We start from the raw sequence: 27,087 nt of genomic DNA on the forward strand, positions 1-27,087 counted from the left end.
CTTACCCGCAGCGCCCCGCACGGCCTTAGCGCGGACGGGCGCAGACGGGCAGGACTCTGGCACGACTCCGGCTAAGCGAAGGCGTCCCGCTGCGCGATACCGCTGCGCTGGGGGAGGAGCTTTAAGTAGAAGACCCTAGCTGGCTCCTGCGCAGTAGAGCGCACGTGAGTACTGGCGCCTGAGCTGACCCCACACCACTCCAAGATGGCGCCGGAAATGGGCTCCCACCCCAGGAACCGGACCCGCTCAAGTAGCGGTGCAGGACACAATTATTTTGCAAGTAAGTGGGTTTTTAAGATCAAGGGATAACAACCAAAACTAAAGCAAATAGAGAATCAGGAAGTTATTTATAAAAGCAAATATCAGCGCTAAAAGCGCGAAGCGCCACTGCAGCTAAATGCTACCTTGTCAAGGCTGAGCCTCTAAAGGACTCGCCTTAAGTAGAAGACCCTAGCTGGCTCCTGCGCAGTAGAGCGCACGTGAGTACTGGCGCCTGAGCTGACCCCACACCACTCCAAGATGGCGCCGGAAATGGGCTCCCACCCGAGGAACCGGACCCGCTCAAGTAGCGGTGCAGGACACAATTATTTTGCAAGTAAGTGGGTTTTTAAAATCAAGGGATAACAACCAAAACTAAAGCAAATAGAGAATCAGGAAGTTATTTATAAAAGCAAATATCAGCGCTAAAAGCGCGAAGCGCCACTGCAGCTAAACGCTACCTTGTGATGTTTGGTGCCACAACAATTTATCTTAAGGGGACCAGATGCGTACCCATTCATATTAGTGCAACAGGGTCAGTGGCACCGGATCTGTCGATACTGGGGACAGGGCACTACACCACAGTTATGGTTGCATTTTACAACTGAACCAGGGCACCCTTGCTACGCCCCGACCCAACACTGAAAGGAGCATTTTTTTTTTGTATTCCTCATATACCAGATTGGGTATTCTAGCTAGGATATCTCCTCCTCCCTACATTGCGATGTACGAACCTTAAGGATTATATCCTTTGTAGGGGAGGAGGGCGAAAACCCTTCTCTAGACTTGGCTGTTTGCTATCCGCTCCATACCCTTTCGACCTTGAAGACCCTTTCTTCGGCAGGAGAACAAGCACCAACAGTACCCAGGTGAAATCATAGGAACACTTTCATTGGTTCCGCCAAGCCACAAGGGCCGCCCAGATCTTATCTTGGCTAGAGCTGTCACAAGCCATATCGGACTCGCTAACATACACAATCCGTAAATGTAGGGGCATTCTCTGACTTCCAGGCCTTACAAATTTCACGCCTTGCTAGGATAATTACATAAAAGATTAATTTAGTCATCATATCCTGAAGCTGGTATTCTGCCCCTAACCCAAAGAAAATTGTCCTAGAAGAGATCTCAATATGTATACCTAGGACATCAGATATGAACTCTCCAATTTTAGTCCAATAGGGTAACAATCTTGGGCATTCTACGAACATGTGCATATCGTCTACAGCTGGGGCCTTCCACCGTGGGCAGCTATATTCAAGATTTGTAATTCTAACCAGTTTTTTTGGAGTTATATAAACTCTGTTCAGGGTGAACAGATGATTGCGCTTTAAGGGGGCAGATTTCACCACTATATTTAACAATTTAAAGGAATCTCTCCATAATGCTAACAAGTTATCACATTGCAGGTCATCTATTTCTCCCCAGAGCTTGTTGAGTTCACCCTCTGTGATTTCATCCTTCTCATTTAGTGCCTCATAACAAAAGGAAATCTCCTTTTTCCATCTACCTTTTCTCTTCACAGATTCAAATTTTGGGTTGGTTGTAAACTCCCATGGAATAGTAGACCACCAACTGGATAGCTGATAGTATTTGAACCTGGTGAGAGTTCCATTTGTCAGCCTAGAGAGTGAGTCCCACCCCAGTAGCCGGGAATTATCCAAAAGATCCTGCCACTGCATGATACCAGCTGTTTTAAGAGGAATTGATAATTGGTCTCTGAGACATTCTGGCGTCCCAGGCGAATCCCATATAGGGGCCTGAGGTGTGTAATAGGGAATACCTAATTTCTTTCTCACAAACACCCAGTTTCTCAGGGCAGTCCCTAACACCTTTAATCTAACCTTCTTATAGAATCTTGGATCCCCAAATTTAAATAAAAAGGATTCTTGCCCTAAAGGGGTGCCATGCAATAATGCCTGGAATAGCCGTCCTAAAGAAGATGTGTCAGCTTTGTCTGCCATACGCCTGAAGTTTTTAAAGTGAAAAGAATGACAATAGTGCAAAATATCTGGCATGGCAAGTCCTCCAGCTTTCAATTTCCGTCGCAATTTTTTTTAAGAGATTCTGGGCGATTTACAGTTCCAGATGAAGGATCCGATTCTTCCCTGTAGTTTGGCAATATCTTTAGGATTAAATGTCAGGGGTATTGAATTAAAAAGAAAAGCAACCTTTGGCAAAATAACCATCTTAATTAAATTAACCCTTCCAAAGATGTTTAGTGGTAGGCCAGACCAACGCTGCAAAGTCCCACAGATGTCCTTGTAGACTCTATCCAGATTCACCTTGGATGTTTCTGAGATGTTCTGAACTAAATGAATTCCAAGGTATCTCATCCGGGGTTTTGTTTCAGGGAGTTTATCCACATAATTCCACTGCATGACCTCCGTTTTTTCTTTATTAATTCTATATCCTGAGACCACCCCAAAACTTTCGGCATGATGAAATAGACAGTGGATAGATATCTCAGGATTGGATGTATACATTAGGAGGTCGTCAGCATATAGTGCAAATCTTAGGTCTAACTCATTAATCTGGAAGGGTTTAATCAGAGCATCCGATCTTAGCTGATTTACCAAAGGCTCTATGTAAAGATTAAACAATAAAGGAGACAGGGGGCATCCCCCGTGTTATTTGAACTCAATCTGTTAGCAGATTATTTACAAGAAACTTGGCCTTAGGACTATGATACAGAGCTTTTATGGATGCTATAAAATTAGCTGGAATGCCAAACTTAGACAGAGCCTCCCATAGATATAGCCAATGGACCTGGTCAAAGGCCTTGGCGGCGTCAATTGCCACGATAGTTAAGGTTTTTTTTTGCTCTGAAGCATAGTCTATTGTAGCAATGGCTTGATAGGTCAGTTAATTTAACTGCCTACCCGGTTTTTCAGTCGCATGATCTAGTCACCCTCTGTGGTAGGCATCCCCGACCAGAAGCTTCCTATTGGTTCTGGTCGGGTTCATTGCAGAGGTGGGCGGGGAGTCGTGGGTGTGGTCGGCCCGCAGGAGCAGGGTTGATGCATTCCTACAGGTTAGTAAACATCGATGTGATGTTTGGTGCCACAACAATTTATCTTAAGGGGACCAGGTGCGTACCCATTCATATTAGTGCAACAGGAGCAGTGGCACCGGGGTCTGTCGATACTGGGGACAGGGCACTACATCACAGTTATGGTTGCATTTTACAACTGAACCAGGGCACCCTTGCTACGCCCCGACCCAGCACTGAAAGGAGCATTAAACATATCACTAGAATGTAACCAGGTAACCTATCGGTTACACATGCATCTCTGCAGTTGGTTCCTCAACCCATTGAGCGGTCTCCCTTAGAACAGAAAGTGTGAGCTCAGTTGCAGGTTATATTCTGGGATAGCAGCCTGCTGAATAAACTGATAAGTCGATCATACCTTAAGCTGTGTAGCAAGCACATTACCCCTTGGGCCCCAAGTCATCGTTCCAATAATACATGGAGAGTTCTGTAAACCAGATAAAGCAGGGATATTTCTTGGATATGATCAGATAATGGCTAAGCCAATGTATACACTTTTAAACATATGTTCCGCACCTTTTACAAGGACAGTCATTAGCCAGACGCTCCAGTGAGCTATTTACGTAGCAGTAGATAATCTACATGAGAGTTAAGAAAGAAACAGATCTCTTTATTAATCAGACATGGAAGAATAGTTGGGACGAGCAACAAACGGAGCAATATCCTTTGAAGCCATGCACAGACTCTCACACTCTCACAGACACACACTAACTCTCACTCACACTGACTCACTAGTCAAGTCAAGTCAAGTCAAAAAATTTATATAGCGCACTACATACCCAGAGGGTCTCAAGGCGCTTAGGGAGGGGAGGAGGATTACTTGTCAAATATCCACGTTTTAAGTTGCTTTCTGAATGCTAGGTGGTTCTGGGTAAGGCGAAGGTAAGTGGGAAGTGAGTTCCATGTTTTAGCTGCCAGGTATGAGAAGGATCTACCTCCCATGGTGGTCTTGTTGATGCGAGGTACAGTGGCGAGGGCTTGGCTGGAAGATCGTAGTTGGCGGGAGGGGGTGTAGAAGGACAGACGTGAGTTGAGGCATTCTGGTCCGATTTCGTAGAGTGCTTTGTGTGCGTGGATTAGAAGTCAGAAAGTGATCCTCTTATTGACGGGTAGCCAGTGGAGGTTTTTCAGGTGCCCAGAGATGTGTTCGTTTCGCGGGATGTCTAATATGATCCTGGCTGAGGCGTTTTGGATTCGTTGGAGTTTTTTCTGGAGTTTAGTGGTAGTACCTGCGTAGAGGGTGTTTCCGTAGTCCAGTCGGCTCGTGACCAGAGCGTGGGTGACTGTTTTCCTGGTTTCGGTGGGGATCCAGCGAAATGTTTTTTTGAGCATGCGAAGAATGTTGAAGCAGGATGAGGAGACGGCGCTGACTTGTCTGTTCATTGAAAGTGAAGAATCCAGGATAACGCCCAGGTTCCGTGCGTGGTCTGTCGGGATGGGTGCTTTTCCGAGGGCTTCCGGCCACCAAGAGTCGTCCCATGCAGAGGGGGATGTACCTAAGATAAGGACTTCTGTTTTATCAGAGTTCAGTTTCAGACGGCTGTGTTTCATCCATTCGGCAACTTCTTTCATTCCTTCGTGTAGGTTAGTTTTGGCGGTGCTAGGGTCATTGGTGAGTGAAAGGATCAGTTGAGTGTCATCCGCGTAGGAGATGATGTTGAGGTTGTGTTGGCGGGCGATGGCCGCGAGGGGGCTCATGTATACGTTGAAGAGGGTGGGACTGAGTGAGGATCCTTGTGGTACGCCACAGATGACTTCAGTGGCCTCGGACTTGAATGGTGGAAGGCGGACTCTCTGGGTTCTTCCGGAGAGGAACGAGGTGATCCATTCAAGTGCTTTTCCTTGTATTCCGATGTTTCTGAGGCGTTGTAAAAGGGTGCTGTGGCAGACTGTGTCGAAGGCTGCAGAGAGGTCGAGGAGGATGAGGGCGACTGTGTCTCCATTGTCCAGTAGAGTTTGAATGTCGTCTGTTGCTGCGATGAGGGCGGTCTCAGTGCTGTGTTTTGCTCGGAATCCAGACTGTGAGGAGTCAAGGGATTTGTTGGCTTCGAGGAAAGCGGCGAGCTGGTTGTTGACAGCTTTCTCGATGACTTTGGCCGGGAATGGAAGGAGCGAGATGGGGCGGTAATTTTTGAGTTCGGTGGGGTCCGCTGTGGGTTTTTTCAGAAGGGCGCTGAGTTCAGCGTGTTTCCAGCTTTCCGGGAAGGTGGCGGAGTTGAAGGAGCAGTTGATGACGTCTCGGAGGTGCGGGCTATGACGGAGTCTGCTTTGTTGAAGATGTGGTGAGGACATGGGTCTGTGGGGGATCCTGAGTGGATGGAGTTCATCAGGCGGATGGTGTCCTCAGTGGAGATTGGGTTCCAGTCGTTAAGGGTGTTCAAGGGGGGTGAATGTTCAGCATATGGTTGGGTGGGTTGGTCTCCGGGTTGGTTGTCGAAGCTGTTGTGGATGTCTGCAATTTTGTTGTGGAAGAATGAAGCTAGGGAGTCGCAGAGGGCTTGAGAGGGGGTGATGTCGTTGGAGTTGGCCGAGGGATTGGTACATTCCTTGACGATGTTGAAAAGTTCCTTGCTGTTGTGGGCGTTGTTATCTAGTCGATCCTTGAATGCTGTTTTCTTGGCCTTTCGGATTAGTTGGTGGTGTATGCGGTGGCGTTTTTGAAGGCGTCCTTGGTGCTAGTGGTTGGGTCTTTTTTCCAGGCCTTTTCAAGGGAGCGGCAGAGTTTCTTGGACTTCTTAAGATCATCGTTGAACCATGAGGCCTTCTTGCTGCCAGGTTTGCTTTGACGTTTTTTCAGTGGTGCTAGGATGTCGGCGCTGTTGGATAACCATAGGGTGAAGTTGGCGGCGGCTTGGTCTAGGTTCGAAGAGTGGGCTGGGGTGTTTAGAAGGAGCGATGAGGAGATCTGGTCGATGGTGATTTTGTTCCAGTTTCTTTGCAGAGTTGGTTGGGGGTGGTTGATGGGTTTAGGCTTGTTGTAGGTAAAGTGGACGCAGCTGTGGTCAGTCCAAAGGAGAGCCGTAGTGTGGCTGAAGGAGACGTGATTGCTGGAGGTGAAAATAGGGTCGAGAGTATGACCTGCGATGTGGGTGGGGGAAGTGACCAGTTGTTTAAGTCCGAGGTTGGCGAGGTTGTCCAAGAGGGTGGTGGTGTTGCGGTCGTTGATCTTTTCAAGGTGAAAGTTGAGGTCTCCCAGAAGGATGTAATCTTTGAAGGGGAGCGCGTGTGGAGTGATGAAGTCCGTGATGTCTTCACTGAATTGTGCGCGGGGTCCTGGTGGTCTGTATAGGAGGGTGCCTCTGAGTGTGGTCTTAGGGTCGATGTGGATCTGGAAGTGAAGGTGTTCAGAGTTGGCGAGATTGACGTCAGAGCTGGTTGAGATGTGGATTGATTTTTTTATGGACGATAGCGATTCCTCCTCCTGTGTGGCCGGTACGGTCCTTGCGTGTGATCTTATAGTCTTCAGGGATGGCAATGGTGATGTCTGGGGCGGAGGAAGCATTCATCCATGTTTCTGTTAGGAAGGCGACGTCTGGAGAGATGGTGTCTAGTAGATTCCATAGGTCGATGGCGTGCCTGTGGACCGATCGGGTGTTGAGAAGGATGCATTGTAGGCAGTTAGGGTCGGGAATCTGAGGTGTGAGCGTAGCGGAGTTGGTGACGGTACCGATGAATTTGCAGGAGTAGCATGAGAAAGGTCCATGGGTGTGTCCAGGAGCGGCTTGGACGCAGTTGGTGGAGCGGCCGGGGTTGAGGGCTAGGAGGGTGGTGGCATCGTAGGTAATGCGGGAGGGCTGGGCAAAGCGAGGGCCAGGGGGTATGGCGCTGGGCGCGGTCCAGGCGCGGACGGGCGTAGACGGGCTTACCTTTGGCGCACCTTCGGCGCGAATTGGGCGCGGTCGCTGCGCGTGAACGCTGCGCGCAGGAAGAACTGTCATATATGGATAGTGGAGGGGGAGGGGCGAGGGCGGCTCAGCTGGGAGGCGGGGCGGGCACACGAGGACGACAACAACAAACAAAATGGAGGCGGAGGGGGGAGCACAGCGGAGCGCTATAGGCAAACGCGCTAACAAAGTTTAAAACAGCACAATGAAATAACCAAAGCGCAAATGAAGCAAAGCGGTAACCAAGCACACAGCAGGCGAAATGATATGCAAGTTTTCAAAGTAATGCAGCGCTACGATACCAGATGTCTGCAAGGGACACGGGAGCGACCACTCAGCCCGTGAGAGAGGAGCGAGTCACGGCGTCTTTAGGGAGAGGAGCGCTATTTCTGGTCAGTGGGAGGGCGGCTCAGCTGGGAGGCGGGGCGGGCACACGAGGACGACAACAACAAACAAAATGGAGGCGGAGGGGGGAGCACAGCGGAGCGCTATAGGCAAACGCGCTAACAAAGTTTAAAACAGCACAATGAAATAACCAAAGCGCAAATGAAGCAAAGCGGTAACCAAGCACACAGCAGGCGAAATGATATGCAAGTTTTCAAAGTAATGCAGCGCTACGATACCAGATGTCTGCAAGGGACACTGGGAGCGACCACTCAGCCCGTGAGAGAGGAGCGAGTCACCACTCACCACACCACTGACTCACTCACACTGACTCACTCACACCACTGACTCACTCACACTGACTCTCTCACTCACACTGACTCTCTCACTCTCACTGACAGACTCTCCCACTCTCACTCTCACTAACTGACTCTCCCACTCTCTCACTCACTGTCACTAACAGACTCTCACTGACCGACTCGCCCACTCACTCTCACTCATTGACTGACTCTCCCACTCTCATTCTCACTAACTGACTCTCCCACTCTCTCACTCACTGTCACTAACAGACTCTCACTGACCGACTCGCCCACTCTCTCTCACTCACTGACTGACTCTCCCACTCACTGACTCACTCACTCACTGTCCAGACTCTCACTGACCGACTCGCCCACTCTCACTCTCTCACTGACTCTCCCACTCACTGACTGACTGTCCCACTCATTCTCACTCACCGACTCACTCACTCACTCTCCACACATATTGCATTGCAAATGCTTGTTTGAGAATCTGGTCGCCCTACCATTGTCCCACAATGTGACTCTTGAACTGTGCGAGTGCTGCAGACAGCTGACGCAGTGCCGTTCACAAGTAACGTTGCCTGATTGTCTCATTGCATGGGCTCAGGATCCTGGTGCACAGACACTAGGCTTCACTATGAGTCCCCATCGGACTCCCTCTAACCCAACCACTGGCCCCCAGAACAGTTTCCTTTCACCCAAAGGAATAACATCTTGACAGGGTGGGATGGGACTGCCTTCACCGCTCTCGACTATAATTTACTTTTAAATCAGTGTTTATCTTGCTTACTGCAGAAGCTGCGCCCGCACTACAGGTTCCAAGATGCACTTCTCTTGTGACGATACTACAGGCCTCAGACATTATGTGGCGTCAGCCGTAAACTATTCGTATGACGGAGCCAACTGGAAAAGAGGGCACGGAAAATATGTTACTTTGATGCACTTCGTGCTTTCAATTCACAATGGCGAACAAATTATTTCAAGGCAGGGACGTAAATCCGCGAGTGAATATATTGTTTCCACTTTCGTGATACAGTCCATTTTTTAAAGGCAGAATTATCGAGGCGGGGGCTGTTTTCATTGTCTGCGTACATGGCTCGGGTCCCTCGGTTTTTCGTCCTTTCCTGGCCCCGCCAGTGGTGACAGCAAAGAAACACCTGGAACATTCCAGGGACAGCTGGTAGAATTATTTACATCAACCACGCCTCCTCCTCTCTGATTGGCTGTGGTGTGCCGAGCCTCCACGGTGCTTGGCATTTCTCGAAATCTATCGGAGAGGCTTCATTTTGATTGGCCAGAAGGTCTGACAAATGCGAGAGCCTTCGAGAAGATGCGCGGTTCGCACCGCCCAGACCTCTCCTGATTGGGAAACAGGGCGGAAACTTCGGGAAATGTCCGGAAGTATGACAATCCTGAAGTCGTGATTGGTCGCAGGGTGTTGTATATTTATCCTTCTTCTATTTCCTCTACTCCACCTTGGTTCCTACCTGTGTCAATCCATTCCAGAATGTACATGGCTCTGTTCCCTTCTAGTGTTCTAGCTGGCGACAGTTTGTGCCTGGCCAGCTTGTGTTGAGGTTACTCTACTCTGTTTCCTGCAATAAACCTCTTCTGCTGTTCCTGTGGTCTCTAGTTACTTACTACAATTTTGGCGACGTTACCTGCTGGCCAGTAATTCTGAAGACCTCATCTTGATGCCTGTTTTCGAGATTTTCAGCAGAAAGCAGATCTTAACGGAGTTTCCTCAACAAGAAACGAATCTACAGCGTGCAGATCTTGTCAACGTACTTTTGGTCCTCCTCTTGTGTTTCCAGTGAAGGCGCCAATCTGGGGTATTCTTTTATTCTTCTTTTGGACCCAAAAGCGGAGCGGAGCTCGAGCTCTATCAGCGCTGACGTCATCCAGACAGTAGACCGGCCGCAGCGCGTGCCTGCCTGGTGAGTCAGAGCGGAGCGAGAGCAGCGCGTGGACACTGTTTACGTTACCCTGGAGACGCTCCGAACTGGTGAGTCACAGCTGAGCGAGCGCGCTGACGTCATCCAGACAGCAGACCGGCCGCAGCGCGTGCCTGGCTGGTGAGTCAGAGCGGAGCGAGAGCAGCGCGTGGACACTGTTTACGTTACCCTGGAGACGCTCCGAACCGGTGAGTCACAGCTAAGGCGAGCGCAGCGCGTCTGCCTGGTGCTAGAGGAGAGACGCTTCTTGTGTGTTCCAAGCCTCGCTCTAGGATACTTCCAAGCCTCGTTTTCGGCGGCGGCCAGCTTACCTTCTTGTGTTTGCCCTTCAAGCCTCATTTCAGTTGCAGTCCAAGCCTCGCTTTCAGCGGCAGCCATCTTTGCCTTCAAGTATTTACATTTCAGGTCTCGACTTCGTCTGGCAGCCGTTTTTTGGTGTTTTTAAACCGGAATTTCCTTGTTTTGCCATCAAACCTCGGTCTGGCCCTGTTGCAGTGTTATAACATCGTTTTGGACACTTCATAAATGGTAAGAGGTGTGTTACTATAATCTTTAACTTCTTTTGTTGTGCAAAACCTGTGTTATCTTATTTCACTCCACAATCAGTGAACATGGCACAACAATTTGTGGTAACTCTGCCTCCTCAATTCTTACCTGAACCTGGTGTCCCTGAAATACCATGGGAAGACTGGTATATCATGTTTGACAATTACCTGGAAGCACTTGATGGACAGGAGTTTTCACCCAAAAGAAAAAAAGCTATTCTTTTGAGTACTCTGGGCAAGGAAGGGCAGAGGGTTTTTAGGTTTCTACCTATCACACTTGGAGCTAGTGGACATGACATTGATGAGTTTAAGGAAGCGGTTGATCGGTTGGAGATCAGATTTGCAAAGGAGGAGAATCTGATTATGAACCGCTATAAATTCTATACTCAACGCCAAAAAGAGTCAGAAACCATAGACGATTTCGTGGCCAGACTCAGAGAGCTTTCTATAAAGTGTAAGTTTGGTTCTATGAACGACGAGCTCATAAGAGATCAGTTAGTCGTTCAGTGCTCTAGTAAGAAAATCCAAGAAAGGCTATGGGCAGCCAAAAATCCTACCTTGAAGGACGCAATTGATCTGGCCAAAGTAATTGAGGAGTCTAGTAAGTGCATGAAGGTTCTTGATTCGCACAAATCTACTCCACATCAAGAAGTTTCTGTGGTTACCGACAAAGGTGGCGTTGTGGGGTGTGAGCACTGTTCTGGAGACAATGTTGCTGTAGTTAAAAACAGATCCAGACCCACTGTCAAGAAAACCTCAGTAAGCAAAGTTTGCAACAGGTGTGGCAGTAGCAGTCACTCTTCCGACGCAAGGTTTTGTTTTGCCTCAAACAAAGAGTGTTTGAAGTGTGGGAAAGTTGGACATTTCTCCAAGATGTGCAAGGCCAAAGCTAGACAGAGAGTGAATATTGTTGATGACTACTACGCTGATGATCCTGGAGTTGAACCCGATAGGCTTCTGGTCATTGACGACGTTGATGTCATTTGTGATGATCCGAGGCAAACCAGACCCAAAGCCCTCTTCAAAATTGACTCCCACGAAGTGATGTTGATGGTTGACACTGGTTCTCGACATACCATTATACCAAAGTCTACTTTCGATGCCTTTTGGGAAGGGGTGAATTTACAACGTAGTGACATTTCCCCTAAGGGTTTCAATGGACAGAAAATTGAAATCCTTGGTTTCTTTGAATCCGAGATTGTGTTTGAGAAAAGGTCTATTTTTGGGAAAGTTTACGTTTCCATTGATGGCCCGCCTATTCTAGGGTGGGTACATCAATATGACCTCTACATCGTCATCAATCCTAGGGCAAAGAACCAAATAATGGTTGTTGACGATGACTCTATTGAGTTCATTTTGTCTGAATTTGGGTCTGTGTTCAGGGAGGAGTTGGGTGAACTTCGGGGGTATGCTCATCTCATTAAGTTAAAGAAGGGTAGTCTACCAGTGCAGCATCGTGTAAGGAGGATTCCCATCTCAATTCGTAGTGAGGTAAAACTCTTAATTGAGGAGATGCTCCAGTCTGGTGTAATTGAGCCTACGGAAGCATCGGCATGGGTTTCGCCTGTCGTGATTTCTAAAAAATCAGACGGAAAATTGAGATTCTGTGTGGACCTCAGGTCCCTGAACAAGTGTGTCGTTGCGGACACCTTCCCTTTACCCAACATCACGGAGATGGTTTCCACTCTTCAGGGGGCGAGATATTTCTCAAAACTCGACCTGAAGAGCGCCTACCATCAGGTTAAGCTCCATGAGTCCTCGAAGCATCTTACCGCCTTCATCACTCCGGAGGGTATTTTTTAATTTACCCGTCTTCCCTTTGGGTTGATTTCGGCGGCGAGTGTCTTCCAAAGATTGGTCAGCGAAATCTTTAAAGGACTCAAAAATGTGGTATTCTTTCAAGATGACATCTTGGTCTTTGGAGAGTCCGTGACTGATCACAACCTTGTTCTCAGGAATGTTCTACACAGGATCTGGGACACTGGTCTTACACTACGTAGGGAGAAATGTTCTTTTCTTGTGGAGAACATTGAGTACTTGGGACATGAAATTTCAGTCAATGGCGTCAGACCCAAGAAGAATCTCCTTGATGCAATACGCTTAGCCCCTTGCCCGTCTGACAAGGACCAGTTGCGGTCATTCATGGGTTTGATCGAGTACTACTCCAAATTTGTGGAGAAATTCTCAGAGAAGACCTTGCCTCTGAGAACCTTGCTGAAGAAGGGTTGCAGGTTTTCATGGGGTCCTGAAATGGAAGCTTGCTTCAATGAGATCAAGGAGGCTATCTGCAGTGCTAAGGTTCTGGCACCCTTTGATACTGCCAAGTCCTCCACTTTGTTGGTGGATGCCAGTGCCTGTGGCCTCGGCGCAGTCTTACTTCAGTCTCATAAGGATGGTGACAGACCAGTTGCCTTTGCCTCACGTACTCTTTCAAAATGTGAACAGAACTATTCTGTTATCGAGAAAGAGGCTTTGGCTGCTGCGTGGGGTGCTCATCATTTTCGACCATACCTATGGGGCACCCGCTTCAACCTCAAGACTGACCATAAACCCCTCATTCGCATTCTTTCTCCTGGGGGTGGGGCATGTGGTTCTCCGAGGTTGGCCAGGTTGGCCTCTAAGCTCCAGGAATACCACTTTGACATCTCTCACATCTCTGGGTGGAGGAACTTCCAGGCCGACTGTCTGTCTAGGCTGGCTGTTCCGTCTGGTTCTGAGGTTGGTTTCAGTCTGGAGGGATGTGATGAGAATGTTGCTTGGATCGACGATGTGCTTCTACTCTCTGAGAGCTCCTTTTCTCGTACTGAGTGGGTTGATGCTATGTCTAGAGATAGTGTGTTACAGGAAGTCATCCAGCTCATCAAGTTGGGTTCCCGCAGGGAGAGCTGTCTCCATGTCTCTGTCCGTCCTTTTCTAAAAGTCATTGATGATTTGTCTGTATGCAATGACAACATCATAATGCGTGGTGACAGATTTGTACCTCCTGCTGACTTGAGACCAAAGCTAATCTCTTTAGCACACGAGGGTCACCTTGGCCAAACCCTGACGCAACAGCGTCTCAAGCTCAACTTCTGGTGGCCCGGTATGGACTCCATGGTCTCCTCATGGGTTGAGGACTGCTCTACCTGCAAGGTGGGTGAGAAGAGACTTAAGGTTTCTGTGGGGTCTGAGATGGGTGCGTTGCAGTTTCCTGAAATTCCGTGGCACACCATCTGCTTAGATTTTATAGGTCCCATTGCTGAATTGCCTCTTTCCCAGAGGTTTGCTGTTGTCATTGTCGACTGTCACTCTAAGTGGCTGTCTGTAGAGTTTCTCAAGGACATTACTACGGCTACTACCATTAATCATCTTAAGTCTCTGTTCTTTAGAGAAGGTTTCCCCAATGTCCTTATAACTGACAATGGCACACAGTTGGTCTCACATGAGATGCAAGCCTTTTTGTCTGATTGCGGTATTTCCCACCATAGGACCTCCCTCTACAACCCTCAGGGTAATGGACTCTGTGAACGCCTTAATAGGTTGGTAAAAGGCACCGTTCAAATGGCCCTCTCCAGTGGTTCTTCTGTCTCTTCCCTTGTTAGGGAAATGGTTTATGCGTACTGTACCACTCTTCATGGTTCCCACTCCAGATCCCCTTTTGAGATGATGAGGGGTAGAGTCCCCAGCACTAAACTCATTCCCTCTTGGCTCAAGGACCTGGTCTGTCAGTCTCTTTTGGGTGATGTTCCTAGGGTGGCTCCCAAGCTTTCTCGTAAGGGCTCTGTGTCTTCTCCTGGTAAGAGTGTTTCTGGTTGTAGTTCAGAAGGTCTGTTTCCCAAAGCCTTCCCTAACAAAGTTGTTGCTGGTAAAATTGCGAAAGGTGATCTTGTCAAGGTAAAGTCTGGTCGTGTTTCTGGCGGCTTGTCCAAGTTCCGTGGCCCATTTCTCGTTAAGATGGTTTATCCTCATTATGTTGTTCTCTCAAATGGGGAAAAATGGAACTTGAGGAGGGTTGCCCTCTATCAGAAAGGTAGTCTTGGTCCTGTTATTGATCTTATTCCTGCCCCGTCCCTGCTCCTGTCCAGGACCTTCCCTCCTCAGGGTTTATGCTTGTTCCTTCTCAGGATCCGGGTTTTGTGGCTCCTGCCCCTGTCAATGTCTTGGCTAGGGGTGATGGTGGAGGGGATGCTCCTGATCCCGTTGTGTCTGTTCCCATTCCCGTTGCTGATCCTGCTCCCAATTCCTTTTCTGATCCTATTTCCAATCCCATTGCCACTTCAAGCCCTCCGGTGTCTGTCACCAGACCTCAAAGGTGTCACAGACCCCCTGCTTATTTGAATGATTTCTGTTGTGATTAGTCCTTTTTAGAGGGGTGACGTGTGTCCCTTTCAATGTTTATCTTTTGTGTAATGTCTTCAATGCTGATACAATGTTCTCTAGTTATTTGATGCTTTGAATGCCTATTGTTCCATGATGCCTTCTATTTTGCCTTTACTTCAGAAATTCTTCTTTAAGTCTTGTGCTAAGTTTCCTTTTATGACATGCTTACCTTTTCACGTTAAGTTTCCTTTCACTTTATTTTGTTTTATTCTACGAGAGGAGATGTGTTGTATATTTATCCTTCTTCTATTTCCTCTACTCCACCTTGGTTCCTACCTGTGTCAATCCATTCCAGAATGTACATGGCTCTGTCCCCTTCTAGTGTTCTAGCTGGCGACAGTTTGTGCCTGGCCACCTTGTGTTGAGGTTACTCTACTCTGTTTCCTGCAATAAACCTCTTCTGCTGTTCCTGTGGTCTCTAGTTACTTACTACACAGGGCATGTTCCACTGCGCGTGGCTACTTAGTGTATGCGGCTGCTAGAGAATAAATACAGGAGCCGCCGAGAGACGCTGTCAGATCCGAGCCGGAGAACAGAGAAGACAGAGAGGAACGACCGGAGGAGCCGCTTCCATCACACGTGAGGAGAGAAGTCACAGAGCAACGACCGGAGGAGCGCTTCCATCACCAGTGAGGAGAGACGTCACAGAACAGAGCCGAGAGGCCGTTTCCAATAAAGATTCATCGCCGCCGAAAGAAGCCTAAAGACAAGAACCTGTCAAGAGCCTCCCCAGAATCACAAAAACCTCAGAAGATGTCTGCACCCAAGGGCGTCGCTATCGGCATCGACCTGGGCACCACCTACTCCTGCGTGGGGGTCTTCCAGCATGGCAAGGTGGAGATCATCGCCAACGACCAGGGCAACCGCACCACCCCCAGCTATGTGGCCTTCACAGACACGGAGAGGCTCATCGGAGACGCCGCCAAGAACCAGGTGGCCCTCAACCCCCAGAACACCGTCTTTGATGCCAAGAGACTGATTGGCAGGAAGTTTGATGACGCAGTGGTGCAGGCGGACATGAAGCACTGGCCCTTCAAGGTGGTGAGCGATGGTGGGAAGCCCAAGGTGCAGGTGGAGTACAGAGGAGAGAACAAGATCTTCTCCCCTGAGGAGGTGTCTTCCATGGTGCTGACCAAGATGAAGGAGACCGCTGAGGCATACCTGGGCCACCCAGTCTCCAGTGCTGTCATCACTGTGCCTGCTTACTTCAACGACTCCCAGAGGCAGGCCACTAAAGATGCAGGGGTGATCGCTGGCCTGAATGTGCTGAGGATCATCAATGACCCACAGCAGCAGCCATCGCCTATGGTCTGGACAAGAGCGGTAGGGGAGAGCGCAATGTCCTGATCTTTGACCTGGGTGGAGGTACCTTTGATGTTTCCATTCTAACTATTGATGATGGCATCTTTGAAGTCAAGGCTACAGCTGGAGACACCCACCTGGGAGGCGAAGACTTTGACAACCGCATGGTTAGTCACTTCATTGAGGAATTCAAGAGAAAGCACAAGAAGGATATCGGCCAGAACAAGAGGGCAGTCAGGAGGCTGAGAACTGCTTGTGAGAGAGCCAAGAGAACCCTGTCTTCCAGCACTCAGGCTAGCATCGAGATTGACTCCCTGTTCGAAGGCATCGATTTCTACACTTCCATCACCAGAGCTCGCTTTGAGGAGCTGTGTGCTGACCTCTTCAGAGCAACCCTTGATCCTGTGGAGAAGGCTCTGAGAGATGCCAAGCTGGACAAAGCTCAGATCCATGAAGTTGTGCTTGTAGGAGGATCGACACGCATCCCCAAAATCCAGAAACTGCTGCAGGACTTTTTCAATGGCAGAGAACTGAATAAAAGCATCAACCCAGACGAGGCTGTGGCCTACGGTGCAGCAGTGCAAGCTGCTATACTGATGGGTGACAAGTCTGAGAATGTGCAGGACCTGCTCCTCCTGGATGTAGCACCTCTCTCACTGGGGCTTGAGACAGCAGGCGGTGTGATGACTGTCCTTATCAAGCGCAACTCCACCATCCCAACCAAGCAAACCCAGATCTTCACCACCTACTCCGATAACCAGCCTGGGGTCCTGATCCAAGTGTATGAGGGTGAAAGAGCCATGACCAAGGACAACAATCTCCTGGGGAAATTTGATCTAAGCGGAATCCCACCTGCCCCTCGTGGTGTACCCCAGATTGAGGTGACCTTTGACATAGATGCTAATGGTATCCTGAATGTCTCTGCTGTGGACAAGAGTTCCGGCAAACAGAACAAGATCACCATCACCAACGACAAGGGCCGGCTGAGCAAAGAGGAGATTGAGAGGATGTTGCAGGAGGCTGAGCGGTACAAAGCAGATGATGAAGCCCAGAGAGAGAAGGTCTCCGCCAAGAATATACTGGAGTCCTACGCCTTTAACATGAAGAGTACAGTGGAGGATGACAAACTTAAGGACAAGATCAGTGAAGATGAACGGAAGAAGATAGTGGACAAATGCAACCAGACCATCTCCTGGCTGGAGAGCAACCAGCTGGCAGAGAAGGAGGAGTATGAGCATCAGCAGAAAGAGCTGGAGAAGGTCTGTAATCCCATCATCACCAAACTCTACCAGGGCGGGATGTCTGGGGGAATGCCTGATGCGAGCTGTGGAGCTCAGGCCCGCCAAGGGAGCTCCAGCGCTGGACCCACCATCGAGGAGGTGGACTAATGATGGACTCTTCTCATGGTCCCACCATTGAGGAGGGGGATTATTGGTGGACAATAATGGACTCTTCGCATGGCCCCTCCATTCAGGAGGTGGATTAATCGAAGACAATGTGCTCTTCCCATAGACACACTAATTGAGAAAGTGGATTAAACAGACTTCTGGCCCTTAGCAGACTTTTATAGATCATTCAGAAAATTCTATGGCCACATGTACTGAATACATGCTGTGTTCTCTGCAGCTAATGTGTTTGTGTTACAATGAGAATTTTAATTTATTTTAATCTTATTACTACCTTTTATGAAGACCATATTGCTCAAATATATGTTTATATTTTATATTTTGTAATAAAATGAGTAAACTGATCACCATTGCCTCTATTTTTAATTTACCTTGGTTAGTGTGTGTTGGATCGCGGAGAGTGTGTGCTTTTGTGAAATTGGAACGTGTAAAATAGTGCATAGGTGTCACTTGTCTTGTAATTGGGGTGAGGGGCTTGAGTCCTGCTTAGGTTTATGGCAAATGCAGTGTACCATATAGCCCAAAAAACAACTTCACAAAATGTTTTGACCTGTATTGTACGGATGACAAATCAAATAAGGCAATATCAAAGGAAACTGCACATTACTATTTAGGGGTGGCGAGTAGTGAGGAAAGAGGCCACACAGAATGAGGTGAGCATATTAGGAGTACACAATATCTGTGGGAACCAGAGCATTAAAAATATGGAGTTATTATAAAACCGAAACAAAAACGTATTCATGACCTATATGTGTTTGCACATGCTGCTGAACTTGCAGTGGCTTTCCATTTAATGCCTGCACAGTGCCAAGCGTTTCTTGATTATGTAATGTACACTATTTTATCCTCTAAAATAAGTGCAAAAACGACAGTAAAGCAACAAGATGTTCACGTGGTGGCAAAGATGAGTGTTATTAAGATCCTAATAGTTTACAGGTGCACAAGTGGAGCTGGGGCATCATAGATGAGAAAGGTGTCCGGATCCAGATAGTCGAGCCAGGATGGATGGGTCAGGGAGCAGGTGGGGTGGTAGAGCAGACAAAAAGCACAAGGAATGGAGGCAGTAGGTGTGTGTAGTCTAAGAAGCTGTTGGGGCAGTATTGCTGGTACAAAAAGCAAGAAAAGGGTGAATTGGGCAAAAAGTGTTTTAAGAACTGGAGATTCTAAAAATATGAGGGCATCTACAACAGTGGAGTATGCAAAGGTTCGAAGAGACCAGAAGGAAGGGAGGTGGGGGGGGGGGGGGTCATACAGCCGCCAAGAAATGCAAGTAAGTAGAAGGTTGTAGGGGTACACAGGAGTAAAAACAGAGCAGCTTCTGTAGGGTCAGAGAGCAGAGGGTTTTAGGGGACCCAGGAAATACAAACAGAACAGCGGCTGTTGGGTCGGAGAGCAGAGTGTTAGATGCCACAAAGGGAAGGACACTCAGGGAGTACAGGGTAGTAAATGATTTCTGTTGTGATTAGTCCTTTTTAGAGGGGTGACGTGTGTCCCTTTCAATGTTTATCTTTTGTGTAATGTCTTCAATGCTGATACAATGTTCTCTAGTTATTTGATGCTTTGAATGCCTATTGTTCCATGATGCCTTCTATTTTGCCTTTACTTCAGAAATTCTTCTTTAAGTCTTGTGCTAAGTTTCCTTTTATGACATGCTTACCTTTTCACGTTAAGTTTCCTTTCACTTTATTTTGTTTTATTCTACGAGAGGAGATGTGTTGTATATTTATCCTTCTTCTATTTCCTCTACTCCACCTTGGTTCCTACCTGTGTCAATCCATTCCAGAATGTACATGGCTCTGTCCCCTTCTAGTGTTCTAGCTGGCGACAGTTTGTGCCTGGCCACCTTGTGTTGAGGTTACTCTACTCTGTTTCCTGCAATAAACCTCTTCTGCTGTTCCTGTGGTCTCTAGTTACTTACTACACAGGGCATGTTCCACTGCGCGTGGCTACTTAGTGTATGCGGCTGCTAGAGAATAAATACAGGAGCCGCCGAGAGACGCTGTCAGATCCGAGCCGGAGAACAGAGAAGACAGAGAGGAACGACCGGAGGAGCCGCTTCCATCACACGTGAGGAGAGAAGTCACAGAGCAACGACCGGAGGAGCGCTTCCATCACCAGTGAGGAGAGACGTCACAGAACAGAGCCGAGAGGCCGTTTCCAATAAAGATTCATCGCCGCCGAAAGAAGCCTAAAGACAAGAACCTGTCAAGAGCCTCCCCAGAATCACAAAAACCTCAGAAGATGTCTGCACCCAAGGGCGTCGCTATCGGCATCGACCTGGGCACCACCTACTCCTGCGTGGGGGTCTTCCAGCATGGCAAGGTGGAGATCATCGCCAACGACCAGGGCAACCGCACCACCCCCAGCTATGTGGCCTTCACAGACACGGAGAGGCTCATCGGAGACGCCGCCAAGAACCAGGTGGCCCTCAACCCCCAGAACACCGTCTTTGATGCCAAGAGACTGATTGGCAGGAAGTTTGATGACGCAGTGGTGCAGGCGGACATGAAGCACTGGCCCTTCAAGGTGGTGAGCGATGGTGGGAAGCCCAAGGTGCAGGTGGAGTACAGAGGAGAGAACAAGATCTTCTCCCCTGAGGAGGTGTCTTCCATGGTGCTGACCAAGATGAAGGAGACCGCTGAGGCATACCTGGGCCACCCAGTCTCCAGTGCTGTCATCACTGTGCCTGCTTACTTCAACGACTCCCAGAGGCAGGCCACTAAAGATGCAGGGGTGATCGCTGGCCTGAATGTGCTGAGGATCATCAATGACCCACAGCAGCAGCCATCGCCTATGGTCTGGACAAGAGCGGTAGGGGAGAGCGCAATGTCCTGATCTTTGACCTGGGTGGAGGTACCTTTGATGTTTCCATTCTAACTATTGATGATGGCATCTTTGAAGTCAAGGCTACAGCTGGAGACACCCACCTGGGAGGCGAAGACTTTGACAACCGCATGGTTAGTCACTTCATTGAGGAATTCAAGAGAAAGCACAAGAAGGATATCGGCCAGAACAAGAGGGCAGTCAGGAGGCTGAGAACTGCTTGTGAGAGAGCCAAGAGAACCCTGTCTTCCAGCACTCAGGCTAGCATCGAGATTGACTCCCTGTTCGAAGGCATCGATTTCTACACTTCCATCACCAGAGCTCGCTTTGAGGAGCTGTGTGCTGACCTCTTCAGAGCAACCCTTGATCCTGTGGAGAAGGCTCTGAGAGATGCCAAGCTGGACAAAGCTCAGATCCATGAAGTTGTGCTTGTAGGAGGATCGACACGCATCCCCAAAATCCAGAAACTGCTGCAGGACTTTTTCAATGGCAGAGAACTGAATAAAAGCATCAACCCAGACGAGGCTGTGGCCTACGGTGCAGCAGTGCAAGCTGCTATACTGATGGGTGACAAGTCTGAGAATGTGCAGGACCTGCTCCTCCTGGATGTAGCACCTCTCTCACTGGGGCTTGAGACAGCAGGCGGTGTGATGACTGTCCTTATCAAGCGCAACTCCACCATCCCAACCAAGCAAACCCAGATCTTCACCACCTACTCCGATAACCAGCCTGGGGTCCTGATCCAAGTGTATGAGGGTGAAAGAGCCATGACCAAGGACAACAATCTCCTGGGGAAATTTGATCTAAGCGGAATCCCACCTGCCCCTCGTGGTGTACCCCAGATTGAGGTGACCTTTGACATAGATGCTAATGGTATCCTGAATGTCTCTGCTGTGGACAAGAGTTCCGGCAAACAGAACAAGATCACCATCACCAACGACAAGGGCCGGCTGAGCAAAGAGGAGATTGAGAGGATGTTGCAGGAGGCTGAGCGGTACAAAGCAGATGATGAAGCCCAGAGAGAGAAGGTCTCCGCCAAGAATATACTGGAGTCCTACGCCTTTAACATGAAGAGTACAGTGGAGGATGACAAACTTAAGGACAAGATCAGTGAAGATGAACGGAAGAAGATAGTGGACAAATGCAACCAGACCATCTCCTGGCTGGAGAGCAACCAGCTGGCAGAGAAGGAGGAGTATGAGCATCAGCAGAAAGAGCTGGAGAAGGTCTGTAATCCCATCATCACCAAACTCTACCAGGGCGGGATGTCTGGGGGAATGCCTGATGCGAGCTGTGGAGCTCAGGCCCGCCAAGGGAGCTCCAGCGCTGGACCCACCATCGAGGAGGTGGATTAATGATGGACTCTTCTCATGGTCCCACCATTGAGGAGGGGGATTATTGGTGGACAATAATGGACTCTTCGCATGGCCCCTCCATTCAGGAGGTGGATTAATCGAAGACAATGTGCTCTTCCCATAGACACACTAATTGAGAAAGTGGATTAAAAAGACTTCTGGCCCTTAGCAGACTTTTCTAGATCATTCAGAAAATTCTATGGCCACATGTACTGAATACATGCTGTGTTCTCTGCAGCTAATGTGTTTGTGTTACAATGAGAATTTTAATTTATTTTAATCTTATTACTACCTTTTATGAAGACCATATTGCTCAAATATATGTTTATATTTTATATTTTGTAATAAAATGAGTAAACTGATCACCATTGTCTCTATTTTTAATTTACCTTGGTTAGTGTGTGTTGGATCGCGGAGAGTGTGTGCTTTTGTGAAATTGGAACGTGTAAAATAGTGCATAGGTGTCACTTGTCTTGTAATTGGGGTGAGGGGCTTGAGTCCTGCTTAGGTTTGTGGCAAATGCAGTGTACCATATAGCCCAAAAAACAACTTCACAAAATGTTTTGACCTGTATTGTACGGATGACAAATCAAATAAGGCAATATCAAAGGAAACTGCACATTACTATTTAGGGGTGGCGAGTAGTGAGGAAAGAGGCCACACAGAATGAGGTGAGCATATTAGGAGTATACAATATCTGTGGGAACCAGAGCATTAAAAATATGGAGTTATTATAAAACCGAAACAAAAACGTATTCATGACCTATATGTGTTTGCACATGCTGCTGAACTTGCAGTGGCTTTCCATTTAATGTCTGCACAGTGCCCAGCGTTTCTTGATTATGTAATGTACACTATTTTATCCTCTAAAATAAGTGCAAAAACGACAGTAAAGCAACAAGATGTTCACGTGGTGGCAAAGATGAGTGTTATTAAGATCCTAATAGTATACAGGTGCACAAGTGGAGCTGGGGCATCATAGATGAGAAAGGTGTCCGGATCCAGATAGTCGAGCCAGGATGGGTGGGTGGTAGAGCAGACAAATAGCACAAGGAATGGAGGCAGTAGGTGTGTGTAGTCTAAGAAGCTGTTGGGGCAGTATTGCTGGTACAAAAAGCAAAAAAAGGGTGAATTGGGCAAAAAGTGTTTTAAGAACTGGAGATTCTAAAAATATGAGGGCATCTACAACAGTGGAGTATGCAAGGTTCGAAGAGACCAGAAGGAAGGGAGAGTGTGGGGGTGGGGGGGGGGGGGGGGGGGGGGAGGGGTCATACAGCCGCCAAGAAATGCAAGTAAGTAGAAGGTTGTAGGGGTACACAGGAGTAAAAACAGAGCAGCTTCTGTAGGGTCAGAGAGCAGAAGGTTTTAGGGGACTTAGGAAATACAAACAGAACAGCGGCCGTAGGGTCGGAGAGCAGAGTGTTAGATGCCACAAAGGGAAGGACACTCGGGGAGTACAGGGTAGTAAAGCAGAGAAGTTCAAGGCTTCCTCGGAGAGGTGGTGTGGGGTTAGAGACCAGAAGACAATACAATGTAATAAATCAAGGTTTGCTCAGTGCTTTATCTAATAGAAAGGAAAGCTAATGTTTTCTCTGTGCACAGACAATGCTGCACATGAAAATAATACAGCGATAAATACGGGTATAGACAGGGTCTGAAAACGGGTACAGTGTTAGTAAGGGGAAGATCAGTGGTGTGCCCCTCAATCCCAATGAACCACTCACTTTGATTTCTGCCACTATCATGAGTCTCAATATCCCTGGGGAATTGTGAGTCCTGTAGTCCTCTCTAGCGGAGTGTGGTGTGAATCCACATTATTCAGGTGTTTTGATTGCCCAGATGCATGCTTTGCTTTTCATGGCAACGTTGTCTGAGCCACCACACTCGGGCCACTTCCTCTGGTCTTGCTGGCTCATACACTGCCCCCAAAAGAGGACCGAAGATGGTCCTAGAGAACACAAGAAGACAGTGAGGACAGGCAGGGGAAGGAGAAGAGATCCAGAGATGATGGTGAGAACCAGGAGGCCGGAAGATGGAAGAGGGCAGAGGAACGAGGCAGGATGGTGGAGGAGGGAGTGAACAAGTCAGGATGATGAAGTGAGTGAGTGAAGGAGGCAGGATGACGGAGGAGGAAGTGAAGGGGGGAGGATGACGGAGGAGGGAGTGAACAAGTCAGGATGAAGGAGTGAGTGAAGGAGGCAGGATGGCGGAGGAGGGAGTGAAGGAGGCAGGATGATGGAGGAGGGAGAGAACGAGGCAAGATGATGAAGGAGGGAGTGAAGGAGGCAGGATGGCGGAGGAGGGAGAGGAACGAGGCAGGACGATGGAGGAGGGGGTGAACGAGGCAGGATGATGGAGGAGGGAGAGGAACGAGGCAGGATCATGGAGGAGGGAAGGAACGAGGCAGGATGGTGGAGGAGGGGGTGAACGAGGCAGGATGATGGAGGAGGGAGAGGAACGAGGCAGGATGATGGAGGAGGGAAGGAACGAGGCAGGATGGTGGAGGAGGGAGTGAACAAGTCAGGATGATGAAGTGAGTGAGTGAAGGAGGCAGGATGACGGAGGAGGAAGTGAAGGGGGGAGGATGACGGAGGAGGGAGTGAACAAGTCAGGATGAAGGAGTGAGTGAAGGAGGCAGGATGATGGAGGAGGGAGGGGAACGAGGCAGGATGATGGAGGAGGGAGAGAACGAGGCAGGATGATGGAGGAAGGAAGGAACGAGGCAGGATGATGGAGGAGGGAGGGAACGAGGCGAGGAGGGAGGGAACCAGGAAGGATGATGGAGGAGGGCAGAGGAACCAGGAAGGAGGAGGGAGGAGGGAGGGAACGAGGCAGGATAATGGAGGAGGGAGGGAACAAGGCAGGATAATGGAGGAGGGACTGAACGAGGCAGGATGATGGAGGAGGGAGGGAACGAGGCAGGATGATGGAGGAGGGAGGGAACGAGGCAGGATGATGGAGGAGGGCAGAGGAACCAGGAAGGATGATGGAGGAGGGCAGAGGAGCAAGGCAGGATGGTGGAGGAGGGGTGAACGAGGCAGGATGATGGAGGAGGGAGAGAACGAGGCGAGGAGGGAGGGAACCAGGAAGGATGATGGAGGAGGGCAGAGGAACCAGGAAGGATGATGGAGGAGGGCAGAGGAGCAAGGCAGGATGGTGGAGGAGGGGTGAACGAGGCAGGATGATGGAGGAGGGAGAGAACGAGGCAGGATGATGGAGGAGGGAGAGAACGAGGCAGGATGATGGAGGAGGGAGGGAACGAGGCAGGATGATGGAGGAGGGCAGAGGAAAGAGGCAGGATGATGGAGGAGGGAGGGAACGAGGCAGGATGATGGAGGAGGGCAGAGGAACGAGGCAGGATGATGGAGGAGGGAGGGAACGAGGCAGGATGATGGAGGAGGGAGAGAACGAGGCAGGATAATGGAGGAGGGAGGGAACGAGGCAGGATGGTGGAGGAGGGAGGGAACGAGGCAGGATGATGGAGGAGGGACTGAACGAGGCAGGATGATGGAGGAGGGAGGGAACGAGGCAGGATGATGGAGGAGGGAGGGAACGAGGCAGGATGATGGAGGAGGGCAGAGGAACGAGGCAGGATGGTGGAGGAGGGAGGGAACGAGGCAGGATGATGGAGGAGGGACTGAACGAGGCAGGATGATGGAGGAGGGAGGGAACGAGGCAGGATGATGGAGGAGGGAGGGAACGAGGCAGGATGATGGAGGAGGGACTGAACGAGGCAGGATGATGGAGGAGGGAGAGGAACGAGGCAGGATGATGGAGGAGGGAGGGAACGAGGCCGGATGATGGAGGAGGGAGGTGAACGAGGCAGGATGATGGAGGAGGGAGGGGAACGAGGCAGGATGATGGAGGAGGGAGGGAACGAGGCAGGATGATGGAGGAGGGAGGAACAAGGCAGAATGATGGTGGAGGAGGGAGGGAACGAGGCAGGATAATGGAGGAGGGAGGGAACGAGGCAGGATGATGGAGGAGGGACTGAACGAGGCAGGATGATGGAGGAGGGAGGGAACGAGGCAGGATGATGGAGGAGGGAGGGAACGAGGCAGGATGATGGAGGAGGGACTGAACGAGGCAGGATGATGGAGGAGGGAGAGGAACGAGGCAGGATGATGGAGGAGGGAGGGAACGAGGCCGGATGATGGAGGAGGGAGGTGAACGAGGCAGGATGATGGAGGAGGGAGGGGAACGAGGCAGGATGATGGAAGAGGGAGAGGAACAAGGCAGAATGATGGTGGAGGAGGGAGGGAACGAGGCAGGATAATGGAGGAGGGAGGGAACGAGGCAGGATGATGGAGGAGGGAGGGAACGAGGCAGGATAATGGAGGAGGGAGGGAACGAGGCCAGATGATGGAGGAGGGCAGAGGAACGAGGCAGGATGGTGGAGGAGGGAGGGAACGAGGCAGGATGATGGAGGAGGGAGGAGGAGCGAGGCAGGATGATGGAGGAGGGAGAGGAACGAGGCAGGATGATGGAAGAGGGAGTGAACGAGGCAGGATGGTGGAGGAGGGTGGGAACAAGGCAGAATGATGGTGGAGGAGGGAGGGAACGAGGCGAGGAGGGAGGGAACGAGGCAGGATGATGGAGGAGGGAGAGAACGAGGCAGGATGATGGAGGAGGGAAGAGGAACGAGGCAGGATGATGGAGGAGGGAGTGAATGAGGCAGGATCATGGAGGAGGGACTGAACGAGGCAGGATGATGGAGGAGGGACTGAAGGAGGCAGGATGATGGAGGAGGGAGGAACAAGGCAGAATGATGGTGGAGGAGGGAGGGAACAAGGCAGGATAATGGAGGAGGGAGGGAACGAGGCAGGATGATGGAGGAGGGAGTGAACGAGGCAGGATGATGGAGGAGGGAGGAGGAGCGAGGCAGGATGATGGAGGAGGGAGTGAACGAGGCAGGATGATGGAGGAGGGAGGGAACGAGGCAGGATGATGGAGGAGGGAGTGAACGAGGCAGGTTGGGGGAGGAGGGAAGGAGGCAGGATGATGGAGACACCTGACGGATGGGAATGGAGGCAGGTGAACATGTAGGAGGAGATGGTAGAGGGAACGGAGAATGCGGATAGGAATATGTTTTAGGGCAGTAAGTGTGGTGTGTGCGTAGGGGGAACAAAGATAAGGCTGTCAGATTGTTCCTTGTTACTGATTATACTATTTCCTGCCATGGGCTTACATTACACAGCATGATGCATCCTCGAAGTTGCAGTCATTATTCATTCATTCGAACAGAACCAATTGGACCAACAGACCCGAAACTACAGGTTGGTGAGCCGTTGAAAGCTTGAAACTGGTCCAAGCAAAATACCCGGCTCTGGTTCAGCTCGGGTCTTCCTGGACTCTCGAGCCCAGTATGATCCGAGCCCGACCTCCCCGACCTCTTAGTTACGATCAGTGACTGTGAAAACCAACATTGCTTGTGAGTTTTAACAAAATATTGCTTTCCACAGGGGGTG

The 27,087-nt window shown here is 49.6% G+C and overlaps 2 pseudogenes; both read left to right on the forward strand.

Moving 5' to 3' along the window:
* Positions 1 to 15,265: 15,265 nt before the first annotated feature.
* Positions 15,266 to 17,785, forward strand: LOC147665880 (heat shock 70 kDa protein-like; annotated as a pseudogene).
* A 1,676-nt stretch (positions 17,786 to 19,461) lies between these two features.
* Positions 19,462 to 21,982, forward strand: LOC147665881 (heat shock 70 kDa protein-like; annotated as a pseudogene).
* Positions 21,983 to 27,087: the final 5,105 nt, after the last annotated feature.

The sequence above is a fragment of the Lissotriton vulgaris genome, unplaced genomic scaffold (assembly GCF_964263255.1).
Source record: "Lissotriton vulgaris unplaced genomic scaffold, aLisVul1.2 SCAFFOLD_6870, whole genome shotgun sequence".
NCBI lineage: Eukaryota > Metazoa > Chordata > Amphibia > Caudata > Salamandridae > Lissotriton > Lissotriton vulgaris.